Source organism: Leptonychotes weddellii, chromosome 16, assembly GCF_054177405.1.
Source record: "Leptonychotes weddellii isolate Sample4059 chromosome 16, ASM5417740v2, whole genome shotgun sequence".
Classification (NCBI taxonomy): domain Eukaryota; kingdom Metazoa; phylum Chordata; class Mammalia; order Carnivora; family Phocidae; genus Leptonychotes; species Leptonychotes weddellii.
In genome coordinates, this window is record NC_138384.1 from 39,695,002 (window position 1) to 39,717,043 (window position 22,042).

General features: G+C 49.6%; 1 protein-coding gene across 1 annotated transcript in view; it reads left to right on the forward strand.

Moving 5' to 3' along the window:
• Positions 1 to 22,042, forward strand: part of SIPA1L3 (signal induced proliferation associated 1 like 3) — a 211,652-nt gene that overhangs the window by 89,336 nt on the left and 100,274 nt on the right. Inside the window, exon 2 of the mRNA XM_081807589.1 lies at positions 591 to 658. The gene's annotated coding sequence lies outside the window, so the exon portion shown is untranslated. The remainder of the gene's footprint in view (positions 1 to 590; positions 659 to 22,042) is intronic.

Here is a 22,042-nt window from a genome sequence, read left to right on the forward strand (position 1 = left end):
GTTACAAGTCAGGACAAGTGCTCTTTCTCTGCCACTCCTCTGCTCAGAGTTGTCTGAAGGAAATATCCTCATAATGGCCTTCCATCTGCCCCTGTCACCTCCCTCCACTCGTCCCCTCACTCACCCTGCGCTGGGCACACAGGCCTCCTGCTGGCTCCTAAAATGCTCCACACACGTACTATGCCTCAGGTCCTTTGCACTGGCCATTCATTCCCGGGGCCTGGAAGGCTCTTGCCCAGACAGTCACATGGTCTGTGGTCCTCCTGCATTGAGGTGTCTGTCCTCTCCTCAGGCCTTCTCTGACCAGTCTGGGAAGCAGCAGGCCCATCCCTCTGCTCACCGTGCTTAGTTTCCTTCAAGACACTCACCACTCCCTGACCCCGCATTATTTATTGTCTTCCTCTCCTCCTGGAACGTCTGCTCTCTGAGGACAGCGACTTTGTCTTGGTCACCGGCGTACCTTTGGTCCCTAGCACAGAGCAGGTATTCAATAAGTACTCGTTGAGGGAGTGAATTTGTGACTGACAGAAACTGGAGCAGGAAGGCTCAGGTTGGCCAAAGACATAACCTCGTACTGTACTTCTCTGTAGATGCACAGTCTCTGACCTCGGCTCTCCTGGGACCCTCAAGGAGCACTAGTGTCCAGAACATACAGAGGGTGAGTACGGTGTGGCTCTTTGTTTGCTTAAATTGTGCGACTAGGACACGTAGGCCTCTGTTATTTTTAAAAACTACTTGAAAAAGTGTCGAAGGGAAAATGGAAGTCTCCTTCACTGTCCTACACGTCACCCGCAAGCCTGACGTCCTCCCTCGGAGGTAATTGCGTCAGCAGTCGGGGGTTGTCCTGCCAGACCTCTTCCCGCACACGAATGGTCCTCCTTATGCAGAGACACACTTACGTGCTTTGCAGTATGAAGAGAAAAGAGGCCATGCTCTGTGTGGGAGTCTCTGCAGCACGTTTCCCACTGTCCCCAGCAACGGTGGAGCTTGGAGATCTTGGTTCATAGCATCTGTCGGTGTATCCAACATTTTTTTTTTAATTAAATTTTAATTTCAATTTTAACTCCATTTACTTTTTAAAATTTACACAGAATAAAATCCACTCTTTGGATGTCCAGTTCTTTGAGTTGAAGCAAATGCATTCAGTTGTGTATCTGCCACCCCAATCAAGATACAGAATGATCCCCTCACCATCCCCCCCCTCGTGTGGATGTGCTGTTTCCCTTCAGGCTAAGTATACAGTATAGGTACTTATACATAATTAAAATATGTACATATAGTAAATACCTGTGATAGAAAGATTTTGAATATATTATAATTAGGTCTCAGGGGTTTTTGCTAGTGAACATCCTCTTTTGTTTCTTTGGCATAGACTAAGCAGTGACGTTCCAGTTGCTAGTGGGGTGTTCGTAAATGAGGACACCGACCTTTGTTGGCAGGATGCAGTCAGGGTGCTCGGGAGCAGTGGGAGTGGGGGCATCATCTGATCCTTGAGCACCAAATGACCCTAACAGTATAGAAAGTGGAGACCAGAAGATTCTGGCATCCAGACTCTGCACGCAGGTAGTGCTGTTGGCCGAGTTGCAGGGACCAGGGAGTCAAGCTTTGGGAACTGAGCGAATCCAGACAGCCACTTCTCTCTTGGCTGTTTGTTGGATCTCCTCACATTCCTTCCTCCTGGCCTAAGGCTCTGCCCACGTACCCAGAGTGTGTTTGTGGGACAGTCTCAAGGGGCCAAATTTCCATCAAAGAATGCTTCTTAGCACAATTCCTTCTTAACTTTTTTATTTTGGGGGAGGCTGGGTGGCTCAATCGGTTAAGCGTCTGCCTTTGGCTCGGGTCATGATCTCAGGGTCCTGGGGATCGAGCCCCGCATTGGGCTCCTTGCTCAGCTGGGAGCCTGCTTCTCCCTTTTGCCTCACAAATAGTACATAAAATCTTTAAAAAAAAAAAAAAAAAACCCAACTTTATTTTGAAGGAATTTTAGATTTCAAAAAAGTTACAGAAAACATATGGAAAATTCACATGTCGACCCTTCACACAGTGTCCCCTCACGTTACCATCTTAATGTACCTTGTCACGATTACCAGAACCAGGAAATGAGCACTGGTCCAGTAGGATGAACTAAATCACAGGGTTTAGTCATGTTTTGCTTTTTTTCCACCAATGACCCTCTTCTACCCCAGGATCCTACTCAGGATGCCACACTTTGTGGCTGTCCTGCCTCTACTTCATCTCCTCCAGGCTATAATGGTTCCTCGGTCTTCCCTTATGCTTCCCGACCATAACAGTAAATATGCATTTAAACCCCTTCTGTGATGTTCTAGGCGCTGGGGCTTCAGGAATGAACAAAACAGAATCCTTTCTCTACGAGAACCGACATTCTCCTGGAGAATAAGATAACAGACAAACAGGTGAACGTAGGAGAAGTCGGGTGGGGAGAAGAACTACAGCGATGAGTAAAGCAGGAAGGGGGCTGCCTGGGAGAAACGGGCAATTTTAGGCAAGGTAATCCGGGAAGGCCTCTCTGAGGAGGCCCCGAATGGAAGCAGTAAGGTGGGTGCCCAACCTAATTCTTCCACCGGCCTGCGGGAGAGCTAAACCAATTATCTCACTTCAGAACAGGGTTTCGGGAATCCTGGCAAATAGGACAATGTGTCCCCTCTCCGAGGGGCCGCCCCTACTTAGCTCTCGCCCTCAGTTCCCCTGTGAAAATGCCGAGCATTGCCAGATCTTCTGATATATTTTTCCCCAGTAGAAGGCAAAAATGAAGAATTCTTACCAGTCCAGTGAACCCAAATTATGTTACATCAGATAATTTTCAGTGATTTGTGGAGGAACATATTTTGTTTACATTGTATTTGTTATTATTAGTTATTAAGTTACTTTTGCAGCAAAAGATGCCAACTTTTCATTTTGGTAGTACTGTGGTTTCCTTTTTAAATATACATATATATTTACATATACATATACACGTGTACATAAATATGTGTATACATATATATTTAAGTTTAAAAATGAATTGGTTTACTGGGCCACCTGGCTGGCTCAGTCGGTGGAGTTGTGTGACTCTTGGTCTTGGGGTCGTGAGGTCGAGCCCCACGCTGGGTGCAGAGATTACTTAAAAATAAAATTTTAAAAATGAAAATGAAGTGGTTTAAATAAAATGTTAAGTGAATAATTGCACAGATGGGACTAGATGCAGCTGAAAAGGAAGAGCAGAATACGGTGACTGAGGCATCATAAGCGCTGTTCAGGCCCAGTCTCCCACACTTTCTCCTCTAGGTCAGGGGTTCTCACCCAGGGACCTGCACGGAGATTGGCGACCTGTTAGCGTGGACTTGTGCCCCGAGCCATTTGTGTTATGGTGGGTGCATCGGCCAGGAATGCTTTTAGCTGCAAGAACAGAAAACCCAGCTCACAGCGGTTTAAACAAATGAGGATTGATTTCTCTCCTGTAACAACAAACCCAGAGGTACTTGGCTGGGAGGTTAGTTCAGAGGCTGAGTGGTGTCTGGTCTGGAGCTTCTTGGATTCTCTCAGCCTTCCCCTCGAGGTCGCAAGGTTGCTGCTGTGGCTCTAGCCACGACAAGGAGGGGAAGGTCCCCAAGCAGCACGTGTTTTCCCGTCGTGAACTGCTTGAGCATTCCCACCCCCCAACCCCCGCCAAAATCCCCCCAGAAGATTCCACTTACATCTCACTGGCTAGAAATGTGTCATGTGGCTTCCCATAGCTCCAAGGAAGGTGGGAAATTTCATTTAGCTTTCCAGCTTCTCTTGGGGCAGAAACCAGGGGAAGAGGGACTTAAGAATGTCAGTTGGGTTAGCTAGCCAACAGTGTCTGGCTCCATAGGGGAAGAAAAACAATAATCATTAACATTAATGGGTCCTGACTTTGTGCCCAGCCCTTCCCTGAGCACTTTACGTGCATGATCTCATTCTGCGCCCCCCCGCCACCGCACTCACCCTGTGAAGTCGCTGCTGTGATCTCCCCCACAGTAATGACTTGGAAACTGAGGCACAGAGTGGTGAAGCCACTTACCAAGTAGAGGAGCCAGGGACGGGGACATTTGCAGTCTGTCGCCAGAGCCTTCGCTCTTGGCACTGCGCTTTGTCTGGGGTCCCAGACTGCTGGCTCTGTGACCTCGGTTTAAATCCTTCCAGCCAGGGAGAAACAGGGCCGCATATTTTGCTTTGGGGAGGTTTCAGTCATTACAAAGCTTTCTTGTGAACCACATCCGTGCTGCGTTAACTACCTCTCCCTGGGTCTGGTCCAGTCCTGGTGAGCAGCACGAACCCCGCGTCTTCTTCCTGGCTTGCAGATCGATGGCTGAGAAGACCTCCTGGCCTCCCCTTTCCAAATTGTATCTGTGATTTTAATTCCTCTTCCTAGAAAGAGGCTCTGGCCTTGTTTCCTTTCTTGGGGTTCTGCTGGCCGATTCAACACACACTTAACCATGAGCTTCCTCTGTGTCCAGCCCTGTAGTGTGGTGGTGTGGGGACCAGCTCATGGCCGGGTGGACCCTGCACTTGTGGGGCTCCTCATCCAGGGAGGGAGGCAGGCGCTTAGTGGCAGTGACTGTCCAGAGCGGTCAGGGCTGGATGGGGGGAAGCCCAGGGGGTGGTGGGCCGCCAGAGGAGATACCTCACCTCGCTAGCCCGGAGGTCAGAAGGGGCTCCTGGAAGCAGCTTTGGGCCTTAGAGGAGGAAGAGACTCATCAAGGAGCAGTTTCTCCTTCTCCATGTCCCCTTTCTTCAGTGAAACTACCCCTTACGGCTCTTCTCTCTGAATCTCCATCCCCCTTCCTCTGTAAAATGAGGGGTTGGGACTTGGGTCGCCATCCATCCGTCTCACAGACATGGGGCATTTCCCATTTCCCAGTCCAGTGCTGGGCCCGAGGCTTACAGGGATGCCCTCCTGAGAGAGAGTATTTGGGGAGAGCTCTGTAGGTAAACAGCCTGGAGTGATGAGAGTTCTAACACGGGAAGCCACAGGGCTGCAGAAACTCAGAAGGGACACCAAACCCTGCCTTGGGATTTCAGGGCAGGCTTCTTGAAATCAAAATGGCGATATCAAAAATGGTTTGACGTGGTAACCAAGAGCACAGGCTCCAGAGCCCAGCTAAGCCCCGGGTAGGGAGTGCAACCCAGGGGCCTCCTAGCCCTTGATAATTGAAAAGTGATTGTGGAGCTCAGATACTTAGAGTAGTGCCTGGTGCCAGGTAGTTACATAATAGACAAGGTGGTGGACGTGGTGGGTGATCAAGGCTTACATGCATTAGCCTTACTGTGTGTCAGAGGTTAGGCAGCTTAGTCTCCGGCCTATAAGATAATAAGCACTCGCTGGTGCCGTTACGATGATTTATTTACCAAATATGACTATTTACTTTGCATCTAGCCCCAAGCTGGATGTAGCAGCGCTGTGCTCTGGGAACGGGCTTGTACAGCCAAGGCCTGGGCCAGAAATCTCGTGGGAGCAGAGCAGAGCGGCTCTAGTGTGTGTTGGAAACCCACTGCAGTTGGCTTTCCAGTCCTTTTCCAACTCACTAGTCCCGGGGCATTTCAGCACTGGCCGCTAGCGTGTGGGCTGCCCTTGACCTCTGTGACCAGAACGCATGGATGCTCTGCTCAGCCCATCAGCCGAATCCCAAATTAGACCTGACAGCGTGATTTTTTTTCTCTGGGATGGAGCTGAGAGGGCAGAGCCCCAGTGGGTGATTCCGCGGGAAGGTTGTCAGCCCGAATTAGCCCAGGCCCTTTCGTGCAGCCTTGCTGCTTCAGCTTCCTCTAGCTAATCGGGTTTTCCAGGCCGTTTCTGGCTTCTGAGCAGCCTCCTCCCATCCCCAGGGGCTGAGACCTGGCCAGGATCCCTAAGGATCTGTGTTTGATGAGGGCCCCCAGGCAGGCTCTGTTTGGGGAGAGCAGGGGGAGGGCTCTGGGTCCTCTCATCCCTCACGTCAGGAATTCAAAGTGGCGATTCCCCAGGGACGAGTTGTTCCATCCCCTTATTCTCTCTTCCCTTCACTGAGGTTCATTTCTGGCGGCCAGAGGCCACACCACACCACCTTGCTCCTCACCTCCTATCTGTGGTCACAATGATCTCTGCATCAAGCTGCCTGCCTCCATTCACAGGAATGCCAGTGATAGGCAAGATTCTGCTGCGGTAACAGGTTGACCCCGAAATCCTAGAAGTTGGACCCCACAGGTGTCATTTCCTTACTCGTGACACCAGGCAGGTCAGGTGGGGGGTGCTTTACATTGTACCTCAGAGACGCAGGTCGATGGGGGCTCCCGTCTTGAAGCCCCGCGACTAGAACACGTAGCTTCCAGGGTCATCGGCAGGAGAGGGAACAAGAGAGTCACATAGCACTTAGATACCAAGGCCCAGAGTGACACAGTTCAGTTCTGCTCATACCCAGAACCTGTCGCATGGGGGCTGGAAAGTTTTCAGTGAGCAGTAAGTGTCCTGGCCACAACAGTCAGTTGTGCAATTTATTAAGCACCTTCTGTGTGACAGGCCCTCTAGGGCTTTGGAAATACAAGGGGTCCCCACCTTCCTGGAACTCAGTTCAGGGGAGGAAACCAGAATCTGAGTAACAGCTGTGTGATTGCATCTGCGCTAAGTGCCCCAATGGAGGGACCGTGAGGGCATTTTCCAGGGAGGCCTCATGTGTTTGGAGGGGTCAGGAGATGTCTGTGGTAAGGACTGACACTTGAGAGGAGGCCAGAGGGAGGAGAGGACCTTAGTGGAATGTGAGGGAGCGTTCCCGGTAGAGGGAACAGCATCCGCGGAGTTCTGGACTGGGAAGAGCTCGGCTCTGTGAAGGAGCTGGAAGGCCAGTGGAACTGCAGGGTGACAACGGGGAGACGTTGGGAGGAGTTGGGTATTTGGAACACCTACCTTGAGGAGCTGTTGCCAGAACTGAGCTCAGTCATTGTCTCAGCAAATAGTGAGTCCCTGCTCTTTGGCAGGCGGTGTTTCAGGTACTAGGGACAGAGCCGTGAACAGGACAGACAAATGTCTCTGCTGTTGTAGAGGCGGCGAGAAAAAGAAATACAGTGATTTTCCCCGGGAAAATGAGGATGACCAGTAAATAGGGTACTTTCACAGAGAGAGTAGGGCGCGGATGCTTTTGGCTACAAATAACAGGAAACCCCATTTGTGTTAGTGTAGGCTGTCAGGGAATGGGTGGGCTCCCCAACTCCCAAGTCCAGGGGTTCTTTGGGCCACCTTCTGGGCCCATGACTTGGCAGCTGCACAGTGGCATTGAGGACCCAGGTTCATTCTGCCATAGCCCTGGCTGCCTTCACTTTAAGGCAGGCCCTGTCCACAGTCCTAGTGTGGCACCTAGGGACACTGTGGGCGGTGTCAGTTGGAAGCAAAAGCTTTTTCAAACTCTGTGCCCCAGGCACCTTCACTAGCTCACTTTTGTGGCTAATGAATTGTAGGGGCAGCGGCTGCTTCAGACAGGAGACCGTGGAAAACAGGACCACGGTAGGGCGAGGAGAGGGAGGATGGGGGCGGGTTAGGAGGTGGAGTGGACAGGGCTTGCTAATGGCAAGGCTGCTCGAAAGAAGGAATGTTGAGCAGACAGACAGACACGGACTCACACAGGTGTCCCCCTTGCACTGTGGCTTCTTCCCGTAGAAGTCATGGTCCACATTTGCATTTTACAGGCTCAGAAATCTTGCAGGAAAGAATCCTGCTTCTTTGGCTCTGGGACCTTTTTATTTTCTAAAAGACACTTAGTAACACATTCTGCCAAAAAAATTGGAAAAATTTTGCTTCCATGCTTCTCCTCCTCGCAGCATATTAGAGTCACTAAGAAACTCCCAAGGCCTGGGCCCCACCCCAGACCAGTTCATTAGCATCACCGAGGGTGGGACCAGGCGTGGGATGTTTTCTCTTTTAAAGCTCCCCAGATGTTTCCAGGGTGCGGCCAAGGGTGAGGACTACTACTTTATCGGGTTCTTGGATGAGCTTCACATTTAAAAAGCTGTATTGTTTGCATCTCTGATCATCAAATACTTGTGTGTTGGTTAAAAAAAGAAAAGAAGAAGAAGAAATCAAAGGACCCAGAATCCTCCCAGACGATCACATTTGCTAACTAATTTGTTCCTTCCCAGTGTGTGTCCTAAAACAAGGTGTTTCCCCACCTTTTCAAAGAGATTTTTTAAAAAGTTTTGGGGCCTACTTGAACTGTATAGGGACTATAGATGACTTTATCAGCTGTCTGTTTATGTTTAAGTTTATTAATTTTGTGACACATTTAGAATCATTATGATATAAAAAATGGTGAAATGTAAATGTTGCTTACATCTTCTCACATATCAGAAAACAGTGTTCTACTCTTCATAGGCATCCTTTTCACGAGAGTCATTTTTCTGGCCACTTATACATATTTCCAAAGTCCATCATTTCCATGTCCATCTGAAAGCGTGATACGGCACTTCTTGAACTTACGTATTATGCTTTCACTGGAAACGATATCCCAAGCCTCAGGAACCCAGTCACATATCAGACATTTGGGTTTTTTTAATTCCCCCTTTTAGTTGTGTATTGGTGATCTCTAAACTATAGCCAACCACACTAACTTACTTTGTTACATTTAAAAAATTAAAACAACAAACAAAACCCTAGGGGTGCTTGGCTGGCTGAGTCCATAGAGCGTGCGACTTTTGATCTCGGGTTGTGGGTTCAAGTTCCATGTTGGGTGTAGAGATTGCTTAAAAAAATAAAATCTCTAGGGGAAAAAATCCTGATTTTTTTTTTTTTAAGGACAGTTACTGAAAATGGATAAACGAATGAATGTGAACACATAAGAGTGGTTACTATAAGCACTTGTTTTTGAGTCAATCAGACTAATCATTCCAATATGAATAAAAAATTGAGGAAAATGAAATTTCATGCCCCCCAGTGGCACTCTGCTTCAACACAGGTTTCAGTATTACCTCACACACTTTTTTCAGTTTCCCAAATTCTAGTTTAGTGCCTCGTAAGACTTTGCATCAAGTAGTTTGTTTAAAATAAATGAATGTTGCTTAACAGTTATTTGTCCCAGTTCCTTTGTAAAAGAATCTTTAAAAGGCCTGTTTAAGTGACTTACAGCACGTGGAATGACCAGGGCATGCCCTTGGGAATATTTTCTAAGTCTTATAACGTAGGCCTCCTATTTATCGTTGTGGAAACCAGTATCATTTAAGCCTTTAGGAGCTAATGTGTCTCTGCCAAATAGTGCTGTGTTTGAAATAAGGTAATACAAAAACTCTGAAAGACAATTCTTATTCCTGAGGATCTATTTTTGGGGGGGGGGGGGATCTTGCCTTATATCTGGGCAGATCTTGGATTCAAAATACATTGATTAGGTTAAACACACAAAATTGGCTCAGTGCCTTTGACTTTCCTGCCATGAGCAATGATTAGCTGGAGAGCCGGGGTCCTCCCGACTTTCCCAGCTTTTAATCCCATTCATTCATTTCTTCATTCACTCATACAAGCATTGATTCATTTCCTGTCAGCTACCCTAAGAACTGGGGTGGAAGACTGTAGTAAAAATGGCCTGCGTTGGGACTCCAGCCTTCCAGTTCTACCTGCAGGACTATGGCCAAAGCAGTTAACCTCCCTGTGCCTCAACTTCCCTGTCTATAAACTGGAGGTGGTAATACTACCTACCTCCTAACATGGTTGTGGAGAGTTAGGGATTTCATACAGATCCACCATCCCAGGTTGGAACATGATCCAAACTGACCGATTATCATTGCTGCAGAAATATCCGTGTGATGGATGCTTCCCCATACCCTGCCAGGGTACAAGCTCTTTTGCCCGTCTAAAATCCAAATTATCCAGAATTCTAAACTACATCTGGCCCAAAAGGTTTGGAAAGGGATCACGCAGTATAAAAGCACTTAGCATGGTGCCTGGCACATAATAAATGCTTTGTTAATGGTACTGATTTATAATTATTATTTAAAGTGCATACCTCACCGTTCTTAATCATCATCATGGAAATGCAAATGATAACCACGGGGAGATACCATTACACACCCATCTCAATGGCTAAAATAAAAGACAACATGGGAGGAGATGAGGTCAGAGAGAATTCCTTGGGAAGCCTTATAGGGACTGAGGCTTTCTCCTAAATGTATAGTGGGAAGGTTCTGAGCATAAGACGGACGTGCTCTGAGTCATGTTAACAGAGTCCCTCTGGCTGTGTGTGGGAGCAGGGGTGGGAGCTAGGAAACTAGGGCGGAAGCTCCTGCCAAGTCCATGGTCCAGGCAAGAGACACTGCGGGGAAGTAAGCAGATCCTAATATTTTCAAGGTGGGGCCACATGGACTGGGTTGGCGGGGTGGGGTGAGGGGGTACCTGGGAAGGATGGCACTAAGGCTTTAGCCTCAATACCAGGTGAATAGGGAAGACGTTGAGTCGAGGACCACCTGAGTGGAGGTTTGCAAGGAGAAGGTGAAGGTGGTGTGAAGAATCGAGAATACACCTTTGGGTCTGTTAAACATAAGACGCCTTTTAGGCAGCTGTGCTAGCCAGCTAGGAGGCAGCTGGATGTTCAAGTCTGGAGTTGGGGGGAGAGGTCTAGGCTGCAGAAGGAAATGTAGGAGTCCTCAGCAAAGAGATCGTATTTAAGGCCAGGAGACTAGACGAGATCACCAAGGGAGGAGTGTTGATAGAGAAGAGAAAAGCTGTCCAGAGTCATGATGAAGAATCCACAGAACAGGTGGGAATGGGGGGCCAAGGGAGGGGGAGACCCAGGGAGCACAGAGACCCTGAGGCCAAGTGAGGACAGGCGACGTGATGGACAAGTGGCTGATGGGAGTGGGTTCAAGAGAGGGCTTTGGGGGGTCTTTTGGGGGTTTTTGTTTTTGAAGAGCAGTTTTCAGGTTTATAGGAAATTGATCACAGTGACTTGTCCCCACTGCACGATTTCCCCTGGTCTTTACATCTCCTGTTAGTGTGGTGCATTTGTCACAACTGATGAACTGATGTTCATTATCATTAGCTAAAGGGCCTCATTTGCATTAGGGTTCACTCTTCGCATTCTCCGTTCTGTGGGTTTTTGCGGACCCACCATCACAGTACAGTACAGAATAGTTTCATGCTCCACCTGTTTGTTCCTCCTGCTCTCCCTACCCCCCACCCCCCCACCCCAGGCAACCACTGACTGATCTTGCTCCGAAACCCGGCCTTGCGTCCACCTCTCCAGCAGAAATGAGCTGTGTGAACGTGTGGCCCCGTGTGTCCTGTTTGTCGCTCTGTCTCTAGTGCTCAGGCCACCTCATCCAACACACTGTAGTTGCACAGTAAAAATGTGTGAAATTAATGTCTTCTCTGATTGGGGAGGGACTCGAACTTGAAGGGGACCTTGGAATCAGAGGCTGTCATTCCAGAGTGTGACAAAAGTGTGTTTTATGGGCCTGAGCTTCTGTCCCCAGTGAGCATCTTCCCTCCTCCCTGCCACGGGTGTTGGGGGAAGGAATGATCGGAAATGTCACCTGGGCATCAGGTGCCCCCAAACCATTGTCCCCTGGCAGGACTGACATGGCTTCCCCATCTGTAAAATGGGATACGGACAGTATTGACCCCACAGAGCTGTCGTATGGAGTCAATGAGATAATGCTGTGAAACACCATAGGTGTTAATAAATGTGAGCTGTTGTTAAAAGTAGTAATATCATTACCATTATTCTGACTTCACGGCACTCACCAGCTGGTGGGGGAGATAGATATCAGATCATCACTCAAATAACCACATAATTTAACTGGCCATTAAACTCTTAAGGAAAAGCCAGGGTACCTTGAGAGAGCAGCAGGGCGGGAGATTGGGGGGGGTTCTGGGAGGGTCTGAGAAGACTTTTCCTGAAGAAGTGCCCCGCTAGCCTGGGCTTGAAGGATAAAGAGGAACTCCCCCAGGCGAGAGGTGTTTTGGGCAGAGAGAATAGCTTGTACAGAGGCCCCGAGATGGTGCGCGGCTGAAGCGTGTTGGAGGAACCTGGTATGGGCCCTGATTGGGGGTGCGGGGGCCGGGTCAGCAGGCCTGTCATACTAGGCCTGGTGATAAGAGATTTGGACTTTCTTCCTGCGGCCCCTGGGAACCACGGAAGGGTTTTAAGGAGAGCAGTGACACTGTTCGGTTCGGTTTGGTTTTTTAACTCCTGCGTGTACTCTCAAGGCTCGGTGTCCTGATTCCTTCCCCTAGGACAGTTTGTACCACCTGCTGCAAGCCAGGGTCACGGGCAGCTGCTCCAGCCCTCCCCCCACACGCAGCACCTTGAAGCGCGCTGTCCTCCGGCCACTCAGTGTGCGGGGGTAAAAGGAGCTTTATCTAAGGAGAGGTTCCAGACTCACGGCTCCCGGGGAAAGCAGCGGCTTGCCAGCCCAGGCCAGGCCACGGGGAGGCCTGCAGCCCAGGTCCCAGCAGCCCCGCCTCTGCCTCGGAAAGTCTCTGGGCCTTGCTTCCTCTTCGAGAAGGGCCCGAGTGCGCTCCCCACGAAGATTACCTTGTTTCCCCCCAGACCCGGAGCTGCCAACAGCACCCTCCCTCCCCGGGTCCCTGTTTCTTTTATAAGATGCCAACCAGGATGTTCTCTCGGTTCCCTCTTCTGGGCCAGGCCCGGGAGAGGGGCAGGACAGGACAGGGAGGGGAGTTTCCAAATTACCTTTGTCTTCTTGGGCCCCAGCACAGGAAATAGCTCTTTTTGTGGGCCAGTTCCTTGGGGAGGCCCTCTGCCAGCACCCCCTCCAGCCTGGGAATGATGTCAGATTCCTGGGGTGCGGAGAGACCCGGGTACCCCGAGCAGCCACTCTGCTGGAGGGGCCTCTGCCGGTGGCTCGGTAAGTGGAGGCCCTTGCTGTCCCTTGCTCTGCTGTGCCCGTGGCTGCCTGTTCCCAGAGGAGGGTTCAGACCCCAGGGGGAGGGCAGCCTCCCTCCAGAGCACTTGGGTGCCTTGCGCCTTAGGAAATCCACAAGGCTTGCAACTGTGGCTCCTTAGCTGTGCCACCCACGTAGCTGAGAGACTCTTACAGAGACTCTGAAACAGATGGGCTCCCCATCCAGGCCTGGTCCTTGCTCTGAAGTGTGTTCTGGGTATTGTTGACTCCTTTAATGCTCCCAACAGCCCTAGGAGGTAGATACTGCCGGTTTTATAGATGAGGACACTGAGGCACAGATAAGCAGCTCACTTACCGAGCCATACAGCTAGGAAGTGGCAGAGTAGGACTCAAACCCAGGCCGTGTGGGTGACTGACTGCCCACCCGCCCTGCTAACACCTGCACATACTCTCCTTATTGCATCACTGTTGATTTTCTCCGCAGCACTTACCATAATCAATTTGTTGACTTGTGTGTTGCCTGCCTACACCGTTTAGCATGTACGATCCTGTGGTGATACGGATTACGTGATACAAAGTACGCGTCTTGTTCGTTACTGTAAACCCAGAATAGTATCTAGGATAGTACCTGGCACACGGGAGCTGCTCGGTCAGTCTGGGTTGAATGAATGAACCAAAGTTGCCAGTGAAAAGGATGTTGAGAAACTGGATCTCTCGTACTCTGCTGGTGGGAATATCAAATGGTACAGCCACTTGCCAACCCAGATTGGTGATTTTTTTTTTTTTTTTTTGAGAGGGAGAGCGAGTGAGAGAGAAGGAGAGCGAGAGCGCACGAGCAGAGGGAGAGGGAGAAGCAGAATCCCCGTTGAGCAGGGAGCCCGACGCAGGGCAGATTGACAATTTATTAAAAATTAAATATGGGGGGGCACCTGGGGGGTTCAGTTGGTTAAGCATCTGCCTTCAGCTCAGGTCATGATCCCGGGGTCCTGCGATCGAGCCCATCTGGCTCCCTGCTCAGCGGGGTGTCCGCTTCTCCCTCTCCCTCTGCTGCTCCCCCTGCTCTTCTCTCTCTCCCTCTCTCTCTGTCAAATAAATAAAGAAAATCTTTAAAAATAAATAAATAGATATGCAGCTGTTCTGTGACACAGCCGTTGCATTCTTGGGCATTTATCTATCCCAGAGAAATAGACTAATGTTCACACAAAAAACCTGCACACAGTTGTTCACGGCAGCTGGAAACTGGAAACAGCCTAGATGTCCTTCAGCTGATGAATGGTTAAACCAACTCTAGTACATCCATACCGTGATATCCTACTCAGCAGCCAAAGGGAACAAACTATTGATAACATGCATCAGTGTAGATGAACCCGCAGAAAAAAGTCAGTCCCAAGTGGCTGCATACAGTAACCATTATACAGATGCCATCTAGAACTTCCATAGCTAGAGAGGAGAAGTCAATGCCTGGCCTTCAAGCTTCGAAGGACAGGCTGACTCTCTTGGTAGGGGCAACTGGTGACTTTAGGTTGAAGCCAGTTCTCATGGACCATTCTGAAGATCCCAAGGCCCTGAAGAATTATGCTACATAAATGGAATAACACAGCCTGGATGACAGCACATCTGTTTACAACATGGTCTGCAGAATATTTTAAGCCCACTGCTGAGACCTACTGCTCAGAAAGAAAAGATTCCTTTCAAAATATTACTGCTCACGGACAATGCACCTCGTCACGCAAGAGCTCTGATGGAGATGGACAGTGAGATTCATATTTTCGTGCCTGCTGACACAACATACATTCTGCAGCCCATGAATCAAGGAGTCATTGTGACTTTCAAGTCTTATTATTTAAGAAATATATCTTGTTGGGGCACCTGGGTGGCTCAGTCAGATGAGCGTCTGACTCTTGGTTTTTGAGGGGTTCAGGACTGCAGTAGCAGAAGTCACTGCAGATGTGGTGGAAACAGCAAGAGAACTCGAATTGGAAGTGGAGCCTGAGCATGGGACTGAATTGCTGCGATCTCATGATCAGACTGAAGGGATGAGGAGCTGCTGCTTATGAATGAGCAAAGAAAGCGGCTTCTTGAGATGGAATCTACTCCAGGTGAAGATGCTGTGAAGATGGTTGAAATGACGAGAGAATTTAGAATATGACATAGACTTAGTTGATGAAGCAGCAGCAGGCTTTGAGAGGATTGACTTTATTTTTTTTAAAGATTTTATTTATTTGAGAGAGAGAGAATGAGAGAGAGCGAGCACATGAGAGGGGGGAGGGTCAGAGGGAGAAGCAGGCTCCCCGCTGAGCAGGGAGCCCGATGAGGGACTCGATCCAGGGACTCCAGGATCATGACCTGAGCCGAAGGCAGTCGCTTAACCAACTGAGCCACCCAGGCGCCCGAGGACTGACCTTTTTTAAAGCACTTCTCCTGGGGGTAAAATGCCATGAAACAGCATCACATGCTAACGGTAATCATTCGTGAAAGGAAGAGTCAATCGATGTGGCAAACTTCATTGTTGTCTTTTTTAAAAATTACCACAGCCCCCCAGCCTTCAGCAAACACCACCTCGATCAGTCTGCAGCTACCGACATCGAGGCAAGACCCTCCACCAGGAAAAAGATTGCGCCTCGCTAAAAGCTCAGACATGATGGCCAGCATTTTTTAGCAATAAACTATTTTTAAATTAGGATAGGCACTTTGGGGGTTTTTTAGACATAATGCTCTTGCACACTTAGAAGAGTACAATACCGTCTAAACATGACTTTTATGTGCACTGGGAAATTCATTTGACTCACTTTCTTGAAATAATCACTGTATTATGGGCTTGGACCTGAACCCAGAGTCTCTGTGAGGTATGCCTGAATATGGCATCTCGCAGTGTCTTACAAGTATATATGAGTCTTCAGTTTCCTCTATAAAAATTTCTGTTTCAAACAAGTTGCCAATCAGAGGAAGGGGGAGTGGAGGGTGGCTCTGGTCAGAGAGGAGTGGAGAGGTTATCCATTTCTCCCGAGGTCAGCCTCGGAAGGGGTTCAGGTAGGGGAGGGACCTGGCCACGTTGGCATTTCTGAATGAACCTGGCTGCCGTAGGAGAGACTGGGGTTAGGGTGAGGCTTTTAGGGGGGTGGCAGCCCGGCGCCCAGGGAGAGGAGCTGGGGCAACTCCCGGATCCGAACTTGCTGGTCCTTCTCCTGTGTTTGGCCGCACAAGTCTGGAAAGGGGCTTTGTGTGCAAGGAAGGTGTCCTGGCTCCAGCCTCGTCGTTCGTGGGGGAAAATGGCTTGATAATCACCCGTACGCCACCATGAGTCCCTCAGAACACATTTTACTCCGTTAATATGTGTCATTGGCCAGCCCCCAAGTCTTGTTTGGGGTGTGGATTACACAGGTGTAGACAGGTGTCAAAATTCATTACCTGTGCATTCAGAACAGGTACATTTATGTGCTTATACTTCAGTAAGTAAGTATCTTCCATCAGATCATAACGATAATAAAACAGCTCCTATTTATTGAGCCTTTACTCTGTGCCAGGCTCCATGCTAAGCACTTTCCAAGTGTCAGTCCATTTGATCGGCACGACAGGTCTGTGAGATGGCTACTTCTGTGGGTATTTTATAGATGGGGCAATGCTGGTGAAACCTCTGGTCCGTGGTCACAGGGCTGCCTCGTGGCAGAGTAGTGATGGGCGCCCAGCACAGGCTGACTGCAGAGCTCAGGTTCCTCTGAGTTCCCAATTGTTTTGCCCGGGCCTTTCCCTTGATCCTGATGGACCGATGATACACTGCAGCCGGTGGGGTCTCCTTGCTGAGGGCCTCGGACCACGTGCTAGTTCAGAGAGCCCCGCTGTCGTCAGATCTTGGGGGAGCCCAGATCCAGAAGTCCGACCTTTGATTCAGGAACAGAGCCACTGCAGGAGAGCCCGGGCTGGGCTTTCTTGTCCGCTCTCATCCACATCTCCAGCCAGCTGGGGATTAACCCCCTGCTGTTATCAGGAGAAACAGAACATAGGATGCTTACTGCAGTCGGCTCTTGTGATGGATGAGGGCAACAAAGTAACCCGCGGTGGGAGGTTCCTGAGCCCTTGCGCACAAAGGACAGCGCAACTGGCTGTTTCTGTGGCGTCACATGTGGGGCGGTCTGGGCGGGCAGGGGACGTGCAACTTGAGACCTGTAAATAATCTCCTTATGTCAGGGTGTCTCTGAAGCCCCCCTTTCCCTCTTGCAGAGAGGATTCCGTGTTAACAGTCAGAAAATGGCTGCCTAGTTTGTGGGTCCCTGTTAGGATGCTCTTAGTCCCAAGTAACAAAACTTTGACATCATTTGGCCAAATGGCAAAGAAATTTAACGTGTCTTAGATGTCCATCAGGCGGTGGCCGTCAGGTGGGGTAGGATCAGCAGCTCAAATGTCTGTCATTAAGGACTCAGCTTCTCAGAGTTAGCTTCATCCTAGTATGGAGAGATATAGATCTAGATATATAGATATAGATAGATGTATGCCTTTTTGTCCCAGGATGGCTGCCAGTGACAGTCAGGGCCACTTGCTTTCTTGACCGATGATACACTGCAGCCCGTGGGGTCTCCTTGCTGAGGGCCTCTGCTACACCCTGGAGGGCGCGTGGGCCAGAGCCGCCTCCTGAAGAACACCCCGGCCATTCCTGGGGGAAGAGAGATACCTGTCTTCTGCCTCTAGGAGAGAGGGGGGGAAAAAAAGCCCATCCCTCATGGGTTATAAATACTTCCTTTAGTCGGGCGCCTGGGTGGCTCAGTTGGTTAAGCGACTGCCTTCGGCTCGGGTCATGATCCTGGAGTCCTGGGATCGAGTCCCGCATCGGGCTCCCTGCTCGGCAGGGAGTCTGCTTCTCCCTCTGACCCTCCTCCCTCTCATGCACTCTGTCTCTCATTCTCTCTCTCTCAAATAAATAAATAAAATCTTAAAAAAAAAAAAAATACTTCCTTTAGTCTACGATCGATCCCGCTTAGGTCATGTCACCCCCCTCTCCAGGCCAATCAGGTACCTGGGGAATGCCACACCTTGATTGCCTATGACCAGTTGGGGTCCCTTATCCAGGAGAAAAAGGAATGGGTACGGAGCAGACAGCCAGATGCCTGCCACAGCTGGAAAGGGCCTCCAAACTCAGTCCCTGACCCAGGCTCACTAAGTTAAAAAGCTGTGTCAGGCCCAACAGATGCTGGCATTTGAGAACACAGAAATCTGGTTTTCTTTTGAAGGAGTAGAGTGATCTGTGTCTAGTTTCTGCCTTCTGCCTGTTTGTCCACCCAGACAAGTAGAGTTGGTCTCCCATAGACCACTTGTCTGTTGGCAGAAACAGCATGCGTTGCCTCCTTTCTCTAGGTTTTTCTTACTTTTTCCTTCATTCTCTGTCCTTCCCTTCCTTCCCCCACTTTGAGGTGTGTGTGGTGTGTCTAGAGCTATGTACATATCCCTGCAAAATATACACTGAGATTTAAATAAGAGCTTCCAGAAGTGGTTTAGGGCTCCGTATCTCAGTCTGTTTCTTCTGGTTTTCCCCAAACAACAGGTTTTGAGATTGACCAGGTCGCTCTGTGAGTTCCAGTGTGTTGTGTCTGCCCGCTGGACAGCTGAACGTGATGTGTTACCTGTCACTCCTCACGTTTCCAGTCCCCGGTGTGACACCCGGGTCACCCCCAGCTCCACACCACCACAGACGGCACTCTGTGAACATCCGCATACCTATGTCCTTCTGAGTCCCTGGGGTTTACATCCAGGGGTCATGTTAAGGCAGAAGACAGGTATCTCTCTTCCCCCAGGAATGGCCGGGGTGTTCTTCATGAGGCGGCTCTGGCCCACGCGCCCTCCAGGGTGTAGCAGGGTCCAGCTTTCCCCGTTGATTTGTCACCATTTGCTTTTATTCTGCTTCCTAATTTGTGCCAAGCCAGTGAAGTTGGGGTCTCAGATTGCTAGTCTGGCTGAGGGCTACTTCCTGCCTCCTCCTGCACCTGTTACCCGGACTCAGGCCTCCCTCGGCATGAGTGGCCCATCGAGAGATGAAATCAGGCGGGAAGGGCACGGTCATCAGGGCCACACTCTGGAGCCGGCTGGCCTAGGTTCACATCCTGACCCTGCCATCTAACCTGGCAAGTTGCTCAACCTCTCTGAGCCTGAGTTTCCTTAAATAGAAAATGGGAACAACAATAGTATCTATATCTTAAGATTTTTTTTTTAACTTTTTTTTTTTTAAAGATTTTATTTATTTGACAGAGACAGTCACAGTGAGAGAGGGAACACAAGCAGAGGGGGTGGGAGAGGGAGAAGCAGGCTCTCCGCGGAGCACGGAGCCCGATGCGGGGCTCGATCCCAGGACCCTGAGATCATGACCTGAGCCGAAGGCAAACGCTTAACGACTGAGCCACCCAGGCGCCCCTATCTTAAGATATTTTGAGGATTTAATGAGATAATACATATAAAGCATTGTGGACAGTATCTAGCATATGTGTGATATGAAAATATCAGCAGTTACTATCACTATCATCATTATTGAGGGTTGTAAGGTGTCTGAACATTCGAGTATTTTACCTTCTCTTTTCTTTTAATTCACTGCAAATTGTCCGCCTGTGGAGGCATTTCTGGCTTCTCTCTGCCGGCTTTTTAGGAAGCATGAGAGAGACTATAGTGAAACTTGTAAAAAGACAAATTGGGCCTGGATATACTCCTCTCTCCCACATTTGGGTGGGTGGCATTTACTCATTTGCATGTATGTGGTTTTATTTTTAATTTTCTAAAATACGCTATGTGAATTTTTAAAAACGTCAACATTATAAAAGTATGTAAGGTAAACATTGAGAATCTTGCTCCTCCTTTCCCTGTACCCCCCTCCAATCTCACTTCTTGGAGATAACAATCATTGTAAACAGTTCACAGTGTCGCTGCCATTTAAGGGTCCTATTAAGGGTGCGGACCCCGGAGCCAAGTGACCTGGGCCTGCGTCTTGGTTCCGGCACTGATTGGCTGTGTGACCTAGCGCATTAGCTCGCTGTCGCCTTCATAACAAAGCGTTATCATAGCCTGGCTGGTTTAAATAACGGAAATTCATTTTCTCCAGTTCTGAGATTTCCAGTCTAAGACCAAAGTGCTAGCAGGGTTGGTTTCCTCTGAGGCCTCCCTCCCTGGCTTGTAGGCATCTGCCCAACTGCACTTGTTCCTCTGCGGGCACATGGGGCCCACTGTCTCTCTGTATCCTAAGTTCTCCTTACCAGGACACCGGTCAGATCGGATTAGGACACACCCTAATGGTCTCCTTTTAATTTACCTCATTAAAGGCCTTAATTGCCAAACTCAGTCACATTCCAAGGCATTGGGGTTGGGACTTCAACATCTGACTTTGACATCCTGTGCCTCACTTACCTCCTCTGTAGAATGGAGACAGTAACTGTATCTAGCTCAGTGCGCTTAATGAGCGTATGATATATAACGTGCATGTAAAGTGCAGTGTTATATTCGTGTCTGCCCTTCTCTTGATGTTGGAGTCGCTGGGTCCACGGATGGGCATGGTTTTAATTTAATAACTGACAAATTGCCTTCAAAGAAGGTTCTGCTAGTTAGTACCCCCACCCACAGGACAAGGACCAGTTTTTTCTTGCCTCTTGGTTTTTGTTTTAATAATGGAAGAATTTCAAACATTTCCAGAGGTAGAAAGAAGAGCATACAGAGCCCGCAGGTACAGGCTTGTCACCGGAGCCTGTCGTTCCTGGCACACGGCCAAGCACGCTTCATCCATCCCCCTGCCTTTGGATTATTTTGAAGCAGTTCTCCAACATCGGATCGTTTTGTTCGGGAGGGGTTTAAACACCACTCTCACAATGCGCCTGTGCCTTATGGAAGAGAGGAGGCTTTTTCCATAAAATAACCCTTGATTCGTGTGGTGCTTTCCACTTTCCAGGTGCATCTTCTCCCTTTGTTCTCAGATGCCCCTAAAAGGCAAGTGAGACAGGTGTATCTGTCAGGAAAACAGCATCTAGGTATTTCTGGGTATTTTAGGCAGAGGGAATTCGACATAGAGAATTTGGTTAAATGAGTAATAGAGGAACAGGGGAACCAAAAAGGGACAGGGAGGCAGTCCTGAGACTAGACCCAGAGCTGGAGGAACACAAGGGGGAGGTGGTATTACTGGAGCCCAGGGCAGTGGGGGTGGAGGGTGAGAGGGAGAAGCACCTCCATTGGCTGAACTTAACCAGGAATCCTGGGAAATGTAGACCCCTGTGATTCAGAGCAGGGCCGGAGGTGGACAGGCAATGGATCGATCAGGGAAATTGATACCCATTTTATAGATGAGGAAACCAGAGCATCTAAGTGGCCTGGTCAGGGGTGCTTTGCTTGGTGACAAGCACCATCCGGGAGCCTGGACTCCCTTGGTCTCCCGGGAAACCTGAGGCAGCTCCTCGGGCATCGCTGGCCAGCTGCTAGTCACTGCTGCCTGGGACGGGCCTCTCTTGGGAGGCTCAAGGCCATTTGCCCATGGTTACAATTTCTTCCCTTGCTGGAGGGAGCCTCTCCAAGCTCCCCCCACCCTAGGTTCAGATAAGACACTCCCTTTTGTTCCTGTCAGAGGACTGGGTTGTGCGGTGACCTGAGAAAAGCCTTCCTGAGGACTCTGTGCCTACAAGCAGAGCTGCGCCCTCCTGGAGCTGCTAGCTTTGTGAAGGTGGGGGGAGCCTAGGGACCACGGGCCGTGCCAGATAGGCAGACGAGGGAGTTAAACAACAGTGCGGGAGTGAAATAAAAGAGTAGGCGGTTGGGGCGCCTGGGTGGCTCAGTCGTTAAGCGGCTGCCTTCGGCTCAGGTCATGATCCCAGGGTCCTGGGATTGAGCCCCGCATCGGGCTCCCTGCTCGGCAGGGAGCCTGCTTCTCCCTCTGCCACTCCCCCTGCTTGTGTTCCCTCTCTCGCTGTGTCTTTCTCTGTCAAGTAAATAAATAAAATCTTAAAAAAAAAAAAATCATACATCAAATGTTAAATGTATAGGGGCGCCTGGGTGGCTCAGTCGGTTAAGCGTCTGCTTTCGGCTCAGGTCATGATCCCGGGGTCCTGGGATCGAGCCCCACATCGGGCTCCCTGCTCCGCGGGGAGCCTGCTTCTCCCTCTCCCACTCCCTCTGCTTGTGTTCCCTCTCTCGCTGTCTCTCTCTCTCTGTCAAATAAATAAATAAAATCTTAAAAAAAAAAAAGAGTAGG